This window comes from Condylura cristata, unplaced genomic scaffold (genome assembly GCF_000260355.1).
Source record: "Condylura cristata isolate star-nosed mole 26May11 unplaced genomic scaffold, ConCri1.0 scaffold00007, whole genome shotgun sequence".
NCBI lineage: Eukaryota > Metazoa > Chordata > Mammalia > Eulipotyphla > Talpidae > Condylura > Condylura cristata.
Genome location: NW_004567108.1, coordinates 27955179 through 27968484, shown reverse-complemented (window position 1 = coordinate 27968484; position 13306 = coordinate 27955179). Strand labels below are relative to the sequence as shown.

The window sequence follows — 13306 nt, the reverse complement described above, 5'->3', positions numbered from 1 at the left end:
CGAAAAACAGGTTAATAATATTCAAGATTTAGGAAGGGCTATTAGGTTTTGGGCACCGCCCCCTCCTTGGCCAATTATGCCACGCCCAATAAAGCCAAAGATAAAATATACCAACTGGTACACAGACCATGAAAAGACAAGACTGCATGCCAGCAGAGCGACAGATCATGTAAAACGTTCAAACTAATTGAATTTTATTAATATCGTGAAAGGAAAAAGAGAATCTACATTGGGGAAATAAAAATATTGATTGTACAAGAGTAGACAAAAGAGTATACTGAACTATCTAGCTAATTAATTTCCTCATTTAAAAAAATTCCTTTCGGCACCATGTGTTTAACCCAATGACTAGTTGCATTTCCTGTTAAGTTCTGCACTGTGCCTCTAGACTATTTTAATACACAGGGACAGTGTGATTCAAAAAGCCTCCTGCTTCACTGTAGGGTCTATTTGATGGTGAGTACCTTTTCTCAGAAGAGCAGGCTCAACATTTAGGTATCTGCCCCAAGGCTTCACTTGAGAGGGGAAGGTTGAATTTACAGGCAAGTCAACTAGAGCTGAACATTCTTCAAGCTTCTGGCTCATCAGTATTGTGACTACCTTAGCGGAATCTCTTGCTATTATTGTAGGAAAGCATAGCAAACTGTTACAAAGCAAAAGTCACTTGAAATAGTATTATTTCATATAGATTACTATCTACAATATATTTGCTTATGAACTTACTAGCACAGATTCACTGAGATAAAATGACAGAGATAGCCTACACCAGGTTCTCACTGAAGGTATAATTTTTAAAAAAATCCCCCAAATTAAAGGTGCATACACATTTTCAATGCAACATTTGTCTATCTATGGGCAGAGATAAAATTGATTTTTTCTAGATTCACAAATACTGTGACCAAGTAAGTTATTTGCAGGAACATCTGAGTTTATTGTCATAATGCCTGAAATTAATGTAACAAATTGTAAAAGCCTTTATTACATGTACAAAAAGACACAGACTACATGAGTTTCAAACAATTTTTGATGGATTACAGAGTGCTTATGCTCACCACAGTACAACTTAGTTTTAAATTATCTTCCTTTAAAAAGAAATTAGTTTCTCTTTTAACATTTTAAAGAAGTAGTTCATAGTAAACCTATTAACAGACTTATAATTATCAATGATAATACCAGCATTCAAAAAGTGTGTATAACCCCACACTACTGGTAATTTGAAAATAACTTGGATCTGGACTGTATCACAACTGGCCTTTTAAAATATACGATTTTCCTTTCAGCAGATTTAGCCTCTTAATTAAGTGTAACCTAAGTTAATATTAGCATTAGTTTCCTTCCCATGAGCCTTTATAGTTGAAGCGGAAAAGAAGAGGCGGTAAAGAGATATATAATAGAAAGTGACCTGAGATTTAAAATTAGTCATTGGTAATCCACAAGGTGGCTAATCCATAGTGTATTTTACATATTTTTTTAAATACTCCTGGACTTTATTATTCCGATTATTCTGATCCTTTCGACCTAACACTAGTTGGCTTAGATGAGAGTAGTTTCTGTTATAGATAGAAGCTTCTAGCGTGAGTGTGAAGAGGCCTGTATTCTCTGTCTGGATCAGAACTTGTGTCTAGCTAATGAAGGTGTCCTTTCTGAACCTTTGTTTGCTTATTGCTAAATGACTTCTGGTTCTATGATTGTGTCCTTTCTGAACCTTTGTTTGCTTATTGTTAAATGACTTCTGGTTCTATGATTGGCAGTAGAAAACTCAAAACTATTTAAAACAACTGGAATCTAGTGTCCTATTCTATTAAGTAAAAGGGCACAATTCTGTGAAGAGAAAATGACGTCTGGGATTGATACATTATTAAACCAGCCTCCTTCCCACCCCCAGCACCAACTATTCTCTTTATGAAATAATTATTTTAAATGCTTTATTATAAATGCAAGCATATAAATGTGCTTACCCCCTCAAAAATTAATTGTTTAGTAATATATTTAATTAAAGTGACACAGATGTTACAGAGAGCATTATCCTCAGGATTTTAACCATTGGGAGAGCTTTGCTAAGTTCTGTTTAGGGCTGCATACCATCTTACTCCACCCTCTTCTCCACATTAAGTCTGCAGTCTACTAAAGCCCTGTGCACTGGGTCTGCCTGCTTTTAAGCTTGGCCCACGCTGGGTGTAGCTCTTGAAGTGAGCTTTAAAAAATTATTTTAAAGTAAGCTGGGGCGGTTGCCACAGCAACCCACCCTGAGATGAACAAAGGCTATAGATTAATCTACCCCTCAAGATTATTCAACTATATAGTATTTGTTCTGTAGTCAGAATACTTGCAACACAAACATGATAATGGAATGCATAAGTTCAGAAAAATAGAAAAAGTAGAATGATATAAAGTACAATAATATTTAAAATACATTGCTTTTCTGTAGTTATAATATAGGTGTGTGTGTGAGAGAGAGAAATGGATTAATTGTAAAAGAGATTTGTAAAGGTAGGTTCTGAAATGTGATGTGAGCTTTAAGCAAAATGCTATGGCACTGTTTACTATATAAAGTATACAATGATTACAGAACTATCATTTTTATGCATGTCTACATTATAAATACCTAATGTCAAAGAGTTTGCAGTTTTTCCTTTATGAATGAACTTTGTGGAAGATGATATAACAAATGTTAAGTACTTACCACATACACTTTTCTGCCAGTCATTTGCCGTCCATTCTTTACTTCATCTCTTCATAGAAGTTACTTCACAGTTTGCAACTCTTCTTTGGCACCTTAAAAGGTATAAGTGCAAAAAGGTATATAATTTTTTTTTCAAGAATGCTGACATATGTTAAAGTGCATAAATAAGTTTTTCCTTAAACACTTAATCTGAATTAACACTTAATTCTGATTTAAAAACCAAACCAATGTATTGCATATATAATCATTTAAATGATCACTAATTATGATGTTTATAACCTTATATATAAATAGTGTGCCAAATATCTACATTTTAAAAATTCTTTAGGTACGGCTTAAGTTTTATACACACACACACACACACACACACACATATATGTATATATCATCCAGAATGACTGAGAATTTGTAATTGTTATACAAAGGGCTTATTATTCCAGCTCAACATTTAATCACATCCTTTATCTCATACCCAAATATCCTTTCTTTATATTTATTTTTGAACTGTTACTTTTATATCTGATTAAGAATTACCAGGAAGAACAGCAAACCCTATCATATCCCAAGTTAACGAAACTTGTCAAATTGGAAAATGTTTGCAATGCAACTGAAGTTGCTGAAAGGACTTATTTTATATGTTGCCTGAGGCCAATTTTAAATCCTTTGGGATTAATGATGTGGACTTAGTACTGTTTATGAATTCTATTACCAATAATACCTTATCCTTCCAAGCAGTATTTAACTGTACTTAACACAGACAAATGCTCCTGTGTTCTAATCTCTGTTTGAAACTAGCTTTCTGTGTTTTGAAAATGCAGAGGAACCTTCCTTGGCTTCCTACTGGGCCTGGTTCTCCCTACCTTGAGACCCATCTGCCAGTGATGGGCAGTATCCATCTTCCCATCATGGTGAAGAGTGATTAAGATTTATTAAAGCCTCTAATTTGGTTTGACATCCTTAAGATTTTTTTATTTTTAAGTTGCTTCAGATTCAAGGAGAAATGAAGAATTTTGGCCACTTTTATTTTACCATGTAACTTAGTGTTTTAGGATATGGCCACAGCTAGTCTCAATCTGGTGACTGGTAGTCAGTACCAGGTGATCCAATGAGTTCCCTCTCTTTCAGCTCATCTTGGCTTTACAGTCTGCTAAGTGGGAATCATAATACACATCTCCCAGGGCCTTTTCACCTTACAGAAATGCAATCTCTGTGAAATAATGTCTGGAAGATATGTTAAGGCTTTTTAAAATGCCACTACAAATTATGATACATTTCTTCCTTTTCCTGTATCAGCATGCCCAAATAAGGCTTGATCCGTAATTTGCTTGCGAAAGTGTAGCTGTTTAAAAAAGTACCCACATGCATGGCTAAATTTAATGGACTTTACCTTTACTTACAAAATTGTGAAATGGTCATTGGAACATTGATTCTATTCCATTTCTTGAAATATCACAGAAACCTTCAATTCAAAGAATGGATTTTCACACTTCCCCATTTAACTCTTTCTTCTAGATACTTCTATGTGTGCCCTTTAATTTTTAAAGATCTTTACCCAGGATTGGGATGGGGTGGGTGTTAAAACTCTTGTCTTGCGTTTTGGTGCCCACTTCTTTGTCTGGAAAGCAGAGGGCTGATATTCAATCGGAAAGCCCCTTAAAGACCCAGACAGGGGACGCCTCTGGTTTCAGCAGCTCACTCCTCACAGTTATTATTGATCGCAGGCAGCAACAATCTCTTCGGGTGATTGGTGTGGAAAGTGAATCTGCGCTGGCGAGGCGTTCAGAAGAGGTGCAACAACCGCAACGCCATCCAGTTATCGTCTGTCCTCCCCTAGAACTCTGCTCTCACCACCGATATACTCCTCTATCTGCCTGTCTCCACTCCCACCCCCCTACTTCCCCTCAACCCCCACCCCCGCACCCACTTCACTCTGAGCCTCGGGAGCTGAGGGGGCGGGGGCTCCTCCCGGGAGTGTTTCGAGAGCTCCCAGGCAGCTAGTAAGGGGGTGAGCGCGCCACGTGCGTGCGCCCGGGATAGGAGGAGGCGGGCAAAGGCCCTCTTTGGGGGCCTCCAGGCCTGGACGCGGGGAGGAGGGGCTTAACTGTCTAAGCACCCGGCGGGAGGGGATGTTCCAGGTCTAGAAGGGGAATGTCACGGTTTGGGGGAAAACGGCCGTGGTTTGGCTAAGAGGCCGCAACGTGGCCTCTGGGGATTGGCGAAGGGCGCAGCGGCGGCAAAGGGTCGGCGTTAGAAACGCGCGGTTGGCGGCGCCAGGGAAGTTGCCCCGCTGATCCGCCGTGGGGATGTTGGGGATATTTCCCTTAGGTTGGCGAAAGACAACCCCAGAAAGCGGGGGATGAGCGCGGAGTCAACGCGCAGTGCACAAAGCGCTGGCACGCGGTGCGCGTCCGGCGGCGCAGGCTGCCAGGGCTGCTCTGAGCATTTTGCCAGCCTCGCAGGGCGAGCGTGGGTCGTGCAAGTTGAGCTGCCGCCCCCGTCTAGAGCCTACTGGCCTGCATTTTCCATCTGATAGACCTATAGGAGAGGACGGGGTCCTGACACGGATTTTGTAGCTCAAGCTCTCAGGTCGACCGAATTCTTCCCAAAACTAAGGGGCAACACTGGCTTTAGTATTTAAGCCGCTCTGGATTTGTGCGCTTCTTAGCAAGGAAAGGCCACAACACTACAAGGAGAAATGGAATACTAAGCAAAGAACAGACACACCAAAACCAAAAAACTTCCTTTCCATGTCCACCCCCTTTAATGTGTTAGCTCACAAAGCAGTGCAGAGATCTCTTGCAAAAATGCTGTCACGAAAGGCAAATGCCTGTGCTGTTATTTGATCTGTCTGTGGCGCTGTACCAAGGCTCTGTGCCTGGCAAGGGGACTTCGAAGACTCTGTGGAGTACTTGGCTGAATAAAACAAAGGTGTAAAATGTTTCTCTTGTCATGTTCTCCAGGTATGCAGTTACTAATGTGCTAGTGAGGCCGTATATTTCTTTTTTTGAGTTAATTAAAATTAAAGAAAATTTAAAACTCAGTCCCTCAGACTAGTCACATTTCAGGTGCTCAGTAGCCATAGGCCGCTAGTATATACCTGATTTGACAGGGAGATGCTGAACTTGGCTTCCTTACATGAGTTCTATTGGAATGTGCTGCTCTACAGCTAGAAATGAATACTGGTTAAAAGAAAAAAAACCTTCTTTATTATTGATACTAGCTAAACTTTAGGAAACAATTGGCTTTTGCATTTTTGGGTGCCAGTATAAAAAGCTTTAAAGTCAGAATTTCAGTATCTTCTTGTTGAAAATGGCTTAAAAAAAAATTAAGACAAGCGCCTAATTTTTCAGGGAAGGAAAGGTTCAGAAAAGTTAGGAGAATCTCTCACCTCCCCTGCCATAAATTTGGAAAGATAGAGTCCTATCTAGAACTTGTGCCAAACATGAGCACCTTGTCTGGCAGGCATAGGCAAATTTACTCTATAGAAAGATGACCTGCCAGATTTTAGACAGCAGTCCCCTTTCATAGGAGAAAGTACTTTTAAGCATTCCTCCAGGAAATTCGATTCAGTAAAGAGTAAAGTATATGGGGGAATAACACAGCCCCCAAAGTAAAAACATATACTATATTGGTAGTGCACACACACACACACACATATACATATATATCTTTAAAAGAGATTAATTGGTACATCACTGTACTTCTTTATACTTATAAAAATCTGAGGAAATGGGATTATCCTTTTAAAGTTAGAATAGTGCTATAAAGCACTTTTAAGGTTTTAAGGTCTGGAAGAATTGTTAGTAAAACATAATCTTTCCTAAATTGGATAAAAATATTCTGACATATACTGATTATGCCTTAGATTGATCTCACTAGGGCAGAATGTGACCAGTAAGGTTAAAAACATGAACAGAGCTTAATTACAAATTATGCTATTTGAGACATACAAGGCAACAGAACACATCATAAAGATTTAAAGAGAAAGCATAAACTTTCTAATTTTGATACATTATCCTCTGGTCATGGTTATCCCTTATATTGTTTACAATATGAGGGAGTAAAATGTTGGTATAAATTCTGGTCACTTATGTTAATTAACATTTAACTTAACCCTTAGTGAAAGACCCCTAAATTTCAGGTAAGTGCTCATGAATGATAATTTAAAAACAGTAACAACAAAGTGTTTTTAAAAAGTTTGGACTTCCCCTGAGCTGATCCATATTTGATTTTTTTAATTTCTTGTATTAGCTTATCATCTACATGTAGTTCATGGGAGGAAAAGTTCTGCCTCCCATTCTCTGAAATTTAATAACCTAAAAGGAAAAGTTTCAATTGTTCAAGTGCCTGCAGGCATGTTTCAAGAGCTCATCCTCTCCATAAGTGACTACTTACTGAAAAGGCTGGTCTGAGTTGGAAGAGGTTAGGTGACCAACTGCTGGCTGCCTTTCTGTGGTAACTGTATGATTATGCTTAAGTTATTGAACTGCTTGTGCCTCAATTTCCTCATCTTTAAAATGTGGGGCGTAATGTGCTAACCTTAACAGTTTGAATTAAACGAGCTGCCTGGTAGGTAGCTGGAAAAGTAGAAAATTACAGTGAAATCTAGCCATTCTTATGGTCTCATACAAAAACTCCTTTTATACTAATTATTTCCATATTTACTCATACTAGGATTGTCACAGCTAGAAAAGTAAAGGTAGGTAGTTAAAGAAATGGGAATTGCTTCAGGATGAGAACTGTTTTAGAGTTTGACCTTTAAAAAGTAGAGATCACTTCAATCCTAAAATACCCCAGTTGAAGGGTTACCTTATTTTCTATTCATAGATCACATGTCTGGTATCACTAGTTTCCTTTGTGTCCCCCCACCCCCACCCCTTTTCTGCAGGAATGCTTCCTTATACTTATTATCTGCTTAGTTGTGAAAAAGCCTTGGAAACCACTCCCAAATTCATCCTCTTTTCACCCTGGTTGACCCTTGGAATGCTCTTGTCAGCCAAAAAGACATGGATATCTTCAGTCTCTTGCTAGTTGAATTCTTTAGAGCAGAGCCTGCTCAGATTATCTTCTGATGTCATTTTCAACTGCCTATGGCAGTGGGGTAGACAGAAGTCTGTTGGGAAGGGGCAGCCAGTAGAGACTTGCTGGTTAAGAGGGATCTAGATGTGGTTCTGCGTTGTATAAGAGCCAACATTGCAAGCGAAGTCTAGGGAACTATTTGCCATTTCTTGAAAAATAGAAGTCATAGACTTTTTCATTTTGTATATTGGGTTTTAATAAAGTCCTGTGTGGAATATTTATGATTCCTATCGATTTCATGATTAATATAAGTATGTGTTATAGGAAATAAAAAGACACAGAGAATACACAATTTATCCTGATACTCTTAATAACTCTTCTTATTAAGAATGTCACGTTAAGACACAGAAGTCTAGAAGACACAAAATAAAGTGAACACAATGTAAATATACCTTGTTTCCTCTATTTTTTTCTAAGTAAATCTCCAAATAGCAGAGAACTAAAGTTATTTCTAAAATATTTTACTTATAACCTAAAATTTTAAGCCAAAAAAGGAAATGTAAAATTTTATTTTTTCTAAAAGGCAATGTGAAGCATAATTTATATGATTTAATGCAACTAGATTTAAAGGAGGTAAATAATTATAATTATACCCATATTTCAATTCACGGGGAAGAGAGAAAATTAATTTTTATTCATTCTAAGTCATTTTGGAATATGGTGAGGATTAAAAAGTAAAATGCAATAAAACTTTGAAATTTAAGTCTGTGATTAAAATCAATGTATTACCAGTGTATTATAATTCACTGAGTCAGAGATCCAAATCAGCAGACCTGATTTCCTACAGACTTTTTAAAACTAAATTTATAGTTATATATTTTTAAATTAGTAATATTCCTGTTTATAATACAACAATATTTGCCTAGTGCAAAATTAATGCTATCCTATTAGAATGTGAATTGAAATAAGTAAATTCAAAGTGCTAACATTTAATGGACCCTATTATTTGTCAGAATTGTGTAGTAACTTTAATTTATTTAATTATATTGCATTAGCTCATAATACACTTTACTTCTTTTTTTTTTTAAAAAAAAACAACAGATTTATTTATTTATTCATTCGTACAGAACTGGGGTACAGGCCAGAGATGCAGAGGGTGAGAGGATTCACCAGAGACAGACTGGGGAGCAGAACAGGCAGATCGATGAAGTACACTGCTGAGGGGAGCAGAGGGTGGGTCAGGAGAGGTCTGCCCAGCCATGTGGTCACCTCCAGGCAGGCGGGGATCGAACTCATGTGGAAGTGGCTTATGCTTCTTTGTGCTATGCTTTAATCCACTGCGCCACCAGGGAGGGCCCACACTTTACTTCTTTTTATCCGAACAACAACCTTTTAGATAACTACTACTGTTGCCCCCCATTTTTACAGATTTTAAAAAGTAAAGAGAGGTGGCTTTACCTGCTCAGGGTCATATAGCTTGTGAGTGCCAAAGAATAAGGAACAAGGTTTATTTGCAATATATGCCCTGAGCTACAATGATATTCTGCTTCTATGTACATACACTTTGTATTCATGCCTAAGGAATATGGAGTTAGGAGATGAAATAGTTGATCTCTTCCCATCAGAAAACATTTCAGAAATATACGGTGTGTTATCCTCTAAATTTACACACTTAAGAGGCTCATTGCTTCGTTCAGTAAAGTTGCCAATACATCAATTTCTATAGAAATCTTAGAATTTACTATGCAGTTTCAGGACAGTCTGATTGTCCTTAATGCAAATCATTCACATTAAGGATGAATTTGCTACCAAAAGTAAATCTAAATATAATATACAAGGGTCCTGAGAAACTATTATGTGATTATGAGCAACACATTATTTGATGTCTGGTTTATCAATTGATGCTAATCACAATCACAATTCAAGTGTGTATCCCTGATGTGAATGTGCAAATTTGAGGGAGACATTTTAGTGTAGTAGCACTCACAAAAGTTCTGAAAAATTTTTTAAAAGATTGTCTTACTAATTAGTAGTTGTATATTATATATGAATAGTAATGTTGTTTCAAAGAATGTACAACAGGCAGGAAATGGTAAATGGGAGACCCCATCCAGGTTGACTAATTTTCTAAGTTCCCTTACTATAAAGTGGTGAAAGAGACACATGTACTTATGATGACAATTTTGCTGAGAGGAAAGTATGAAATTATACTTCCATATCTGTTTAGCTCAAAATATGTTGGCTATCCTTACATTATTTTACTTTCAAGAACTATCCCATATTACTAGAAAACAACTCACAATAATATTTTAGGAGATATGCTTTATCAAGTTCCATGCCTCAAAGCTGTTTTTATTACATAATAGAACATTTTGTATTTGAAATAAACATGAAATGTTTCTGATCATTTGTTGATTAAACCAATTGTATATTATACCAAGAAGTCTTATAGCTGAGATTGCCAATTTATTATTAGTGTTCATATACAGCTATCCCTTACTTTATGAAAGTTCTTTATATGTCACTTTCCTTTTATGAAATTCATGGGTAAGTACCTGTTGTCGTGAACCAAAAGAAATTGCAAAGGGGTTTTCAAATACGACAAAAGGTGAAAAGGGAAATAGTGTTCAACACTTATTTTGTAGTAGCTCATTCTAGAAGCAGAGGGAAACTGGATTAGCAAGGTGGCACTGTTAAGTTCCTTCCCTGAGAACTATTTTATAAAGCCTGTGAATGGATCATCTCATTCCTACTTTTACTGTATGTTAGTATGATTTTAGGCTTTATGTGTTATTGGGAGATTAATTTTGGGCCCAGGAGTGCTTAAAAATTTTCCCACGTAAATTACTGGCAATTGTTTCTTTACTTTGTGTCACAGAAGTTCTTAGGAATGTTCTATTTTGGAACAGGTAGCTAGGGGTGGTGGTAAAAATTGTAATATTCTTTTCAAAGATACTTTTTCTACATTCATATATAATTTTTTGACCTATGAAAATAAGTATAATCTATTTGCTCAGAGTAAGGCTCCAAGATTTTATTTTTTAGTTATATCAGACAAGTTCTAAATTGCTTATTGATTTCATAATCTTACACTTAAATTTAAGGAACCTCAGCATAACCATATAGAATTAGTGTGGCTTCTTATTAAGTCTGAGGTTTTAAATTCTTTCAAATCAATATTATCTGTGTGGTATAGGTAAAATTGTAAGGTTGTTGAGGCTTGCCTCTCTATCACCTCCTCCCCTAAACTCACCTTCAACATGTCCTTCTTTCACTCTGGCACGAGCCACTCACCCAGCAGCAATTTTAAAAATCAATAGTAGCTCTTTATTGAGTGCCACTGTCTCCTCGTGGTCTTTCACTGACATGACCTACAAGGTCCTTTCATTCCTCAGCAGCCTCTTTATGTCCAGAATTCTCTCTACTGTGAGCTATCACATCTGATCTGTCCACTCCAACAACTTACTACATGACATGGTATCAACATGTTACTTCTTTAAATGATCTTCTCTTCCAAAGTTTTCTGAAGGAAGTTCATAACCCAAAGTAGGATCCAAGATTACACAATTTTCACATATTCCCTACTGCTCAGGGAGGAGCAAATCAACATATGCCTGGTCTCTGCCATCCACAGCCACATGATTGGCTGACACATATAGGTAAGCCTTGGCTCAAGTCAATGGGAAACCTGGCTGACCCTTGAAGAAATCTGACTTTGAAAAGTTCAGGGTTGGAAGAAGATTCTGCATCAGTCAAATAATGCGATCTTTGAAAAATTGTGTGCTTATTATTTTTAAAACTATAATGTACGTAGTCTGAGTCTTCTTTTCTAGTTCCTCTTTGTCAATATTTACATCACAGGGTTCTTATATACTCTTCAAGATGTTACTGGAGAAATAATCACTAATCACATCTCCGATGATTTGGGGGAGGCAGATGGGAGTACACACAGGGTGAGCCCAGTGGATAACCTGGTTGCTATCATACAAGAGACAGGCCATAGCTCACCCTATGTGTATTCCCATCTGCCTCCCCCAAATCAGTGGAGATGTGATTAGTGATTATTTCTCCAGTAAAATCTTGAAGAGTATGTAAGAACCCTGTGATGAAAATATTGGTTGCTTCTTCCACGAGGAGAAGAATTTGGATAGGTTGGCTAAGGGTTGGAGAGCAAAACACCTCCTAATAAATCTCTCCCCTCTGAAATCACTGATAAAGCAGAGACAGGCACACAAATCTTCCCTGGCATTGTATTATAGCTGTAAATATGGAATACCCATATCAAATGGAATTCATTTTACATAAAAATTATTCACACTCAAGAGATTCAGAAATGAAGAAAAATAATTCTCAGTAAAAGAGTGGCAAGTCAGAAACACACAGTGCTTTTCTTGTTCCTTTTGACCCTTGAGTGACAATGGATTAGCCAATTGATAGGTTTACCTCATTTTTTCCATTTCCTTCCTTTTTTCCATTTTGCCCTCTCCTAGCTCTCTTTCCTTCCTTTGTCATTTCTGCTCCATCTCATGAATTTTATTTGTGAATTTCTTCTATTCAGTTCTAACCTCAGTAAGTCACAGGCATGTGCATGTATACACACGCACACAACTGGTTATTAGCAAGATTTTTAAAAACTGCTTTGGAAAGTTACATTTTCTGTTTCAGATTCAGAGGATATTTTTAGTCTTTTCTATTGATCTGATTCACCTCAAAATAAAATACTGCTAACATCAGAGCTTATTAACAAGCCATTGGTGATCTATGTTATAGACAATAGGGTCATACAAGTTTCTGTGATTATCTTTGTTATTAATTACCATAATTGCTCTCTGATTACAATGGTATTTAGCTCACAACAAATAAAGCATGTGCTGTACTGTTGCTCTAGTATGTAGGAAGGATTTCTGTTCATCCATCCACATTCTTCCCTCACCCAAATGTAGCTGCGAGATTGTTGTCTGTGAAGTCTATGGCCACAAAGTAACTCAAACACAGGATAAAGCCTGTGGTCTGCCTAACATTATCACCAGCCTGTCACCTTTTACACTTCCTAAGTCAGAGATGATAAATTGAATATTCTAAAACTTGAATGTGTGTGCATATACACTTCTCATAATGAGCATTTTTTTGACATTCCTGAAAAGTCTGTTGAAGTCCCTTTTCATATGTAAAACTGTATTATTATTGCCTTAAACAGCAGAACTTGAAAATAACTTTTGTCAAATCACTAGCATTGGATGAAACTTAGCATTTACCAACACAAAAATAATTTAAAAAAAAAAAGCCAAACTACTCGACTGTTTATTGTTTACTACTTAAGAACAATTGTGTAAGACAATAATTGAAAATGGACAAGTCATGTCTGTGGCTATATCATATGCTTCCTTTGTTCTCTCAGGATCTGGGATCACTAAGTGCTCATTTTCTTGCTACTGTAGAATGAGAGAATCTATTTTTTTTTTTTCTTAAAGAGAAGGTTCTTATGAGGAGGTGAACAATGCTGAACAGAGGGGTTCTTCAGGGTATTTCAGAATCACCCAGGTTCCTGGGCCCCAACTCAGGCAGCTGAGTTACCCTCCCAGAAATCTGCATTTTAACTATTAG

At 37.1% G+C, this 13306-nt stretch overlaps 1 protein-coding gene across 1 annotated transcript in view; it reads right to left on the bottom strand.

The window, feature by feature from the left end:
* MEF2C (myocyte enhancer factor 2C) overlaps positions 1-13306 on the bottom strand; it is a 164975-nt gene that overhangs the window by 146105 nt on the left and 5564 nt on the right. The window contains exon 2 of the mRNA XM_012721836.1: positions 2684-2775. The gene's annotated coding sequence lies outside the window, so the exon portion shown is untranslated. The remainder of the gene's footprint in view (positions 1-2683; positions 2776-13306) is intronic.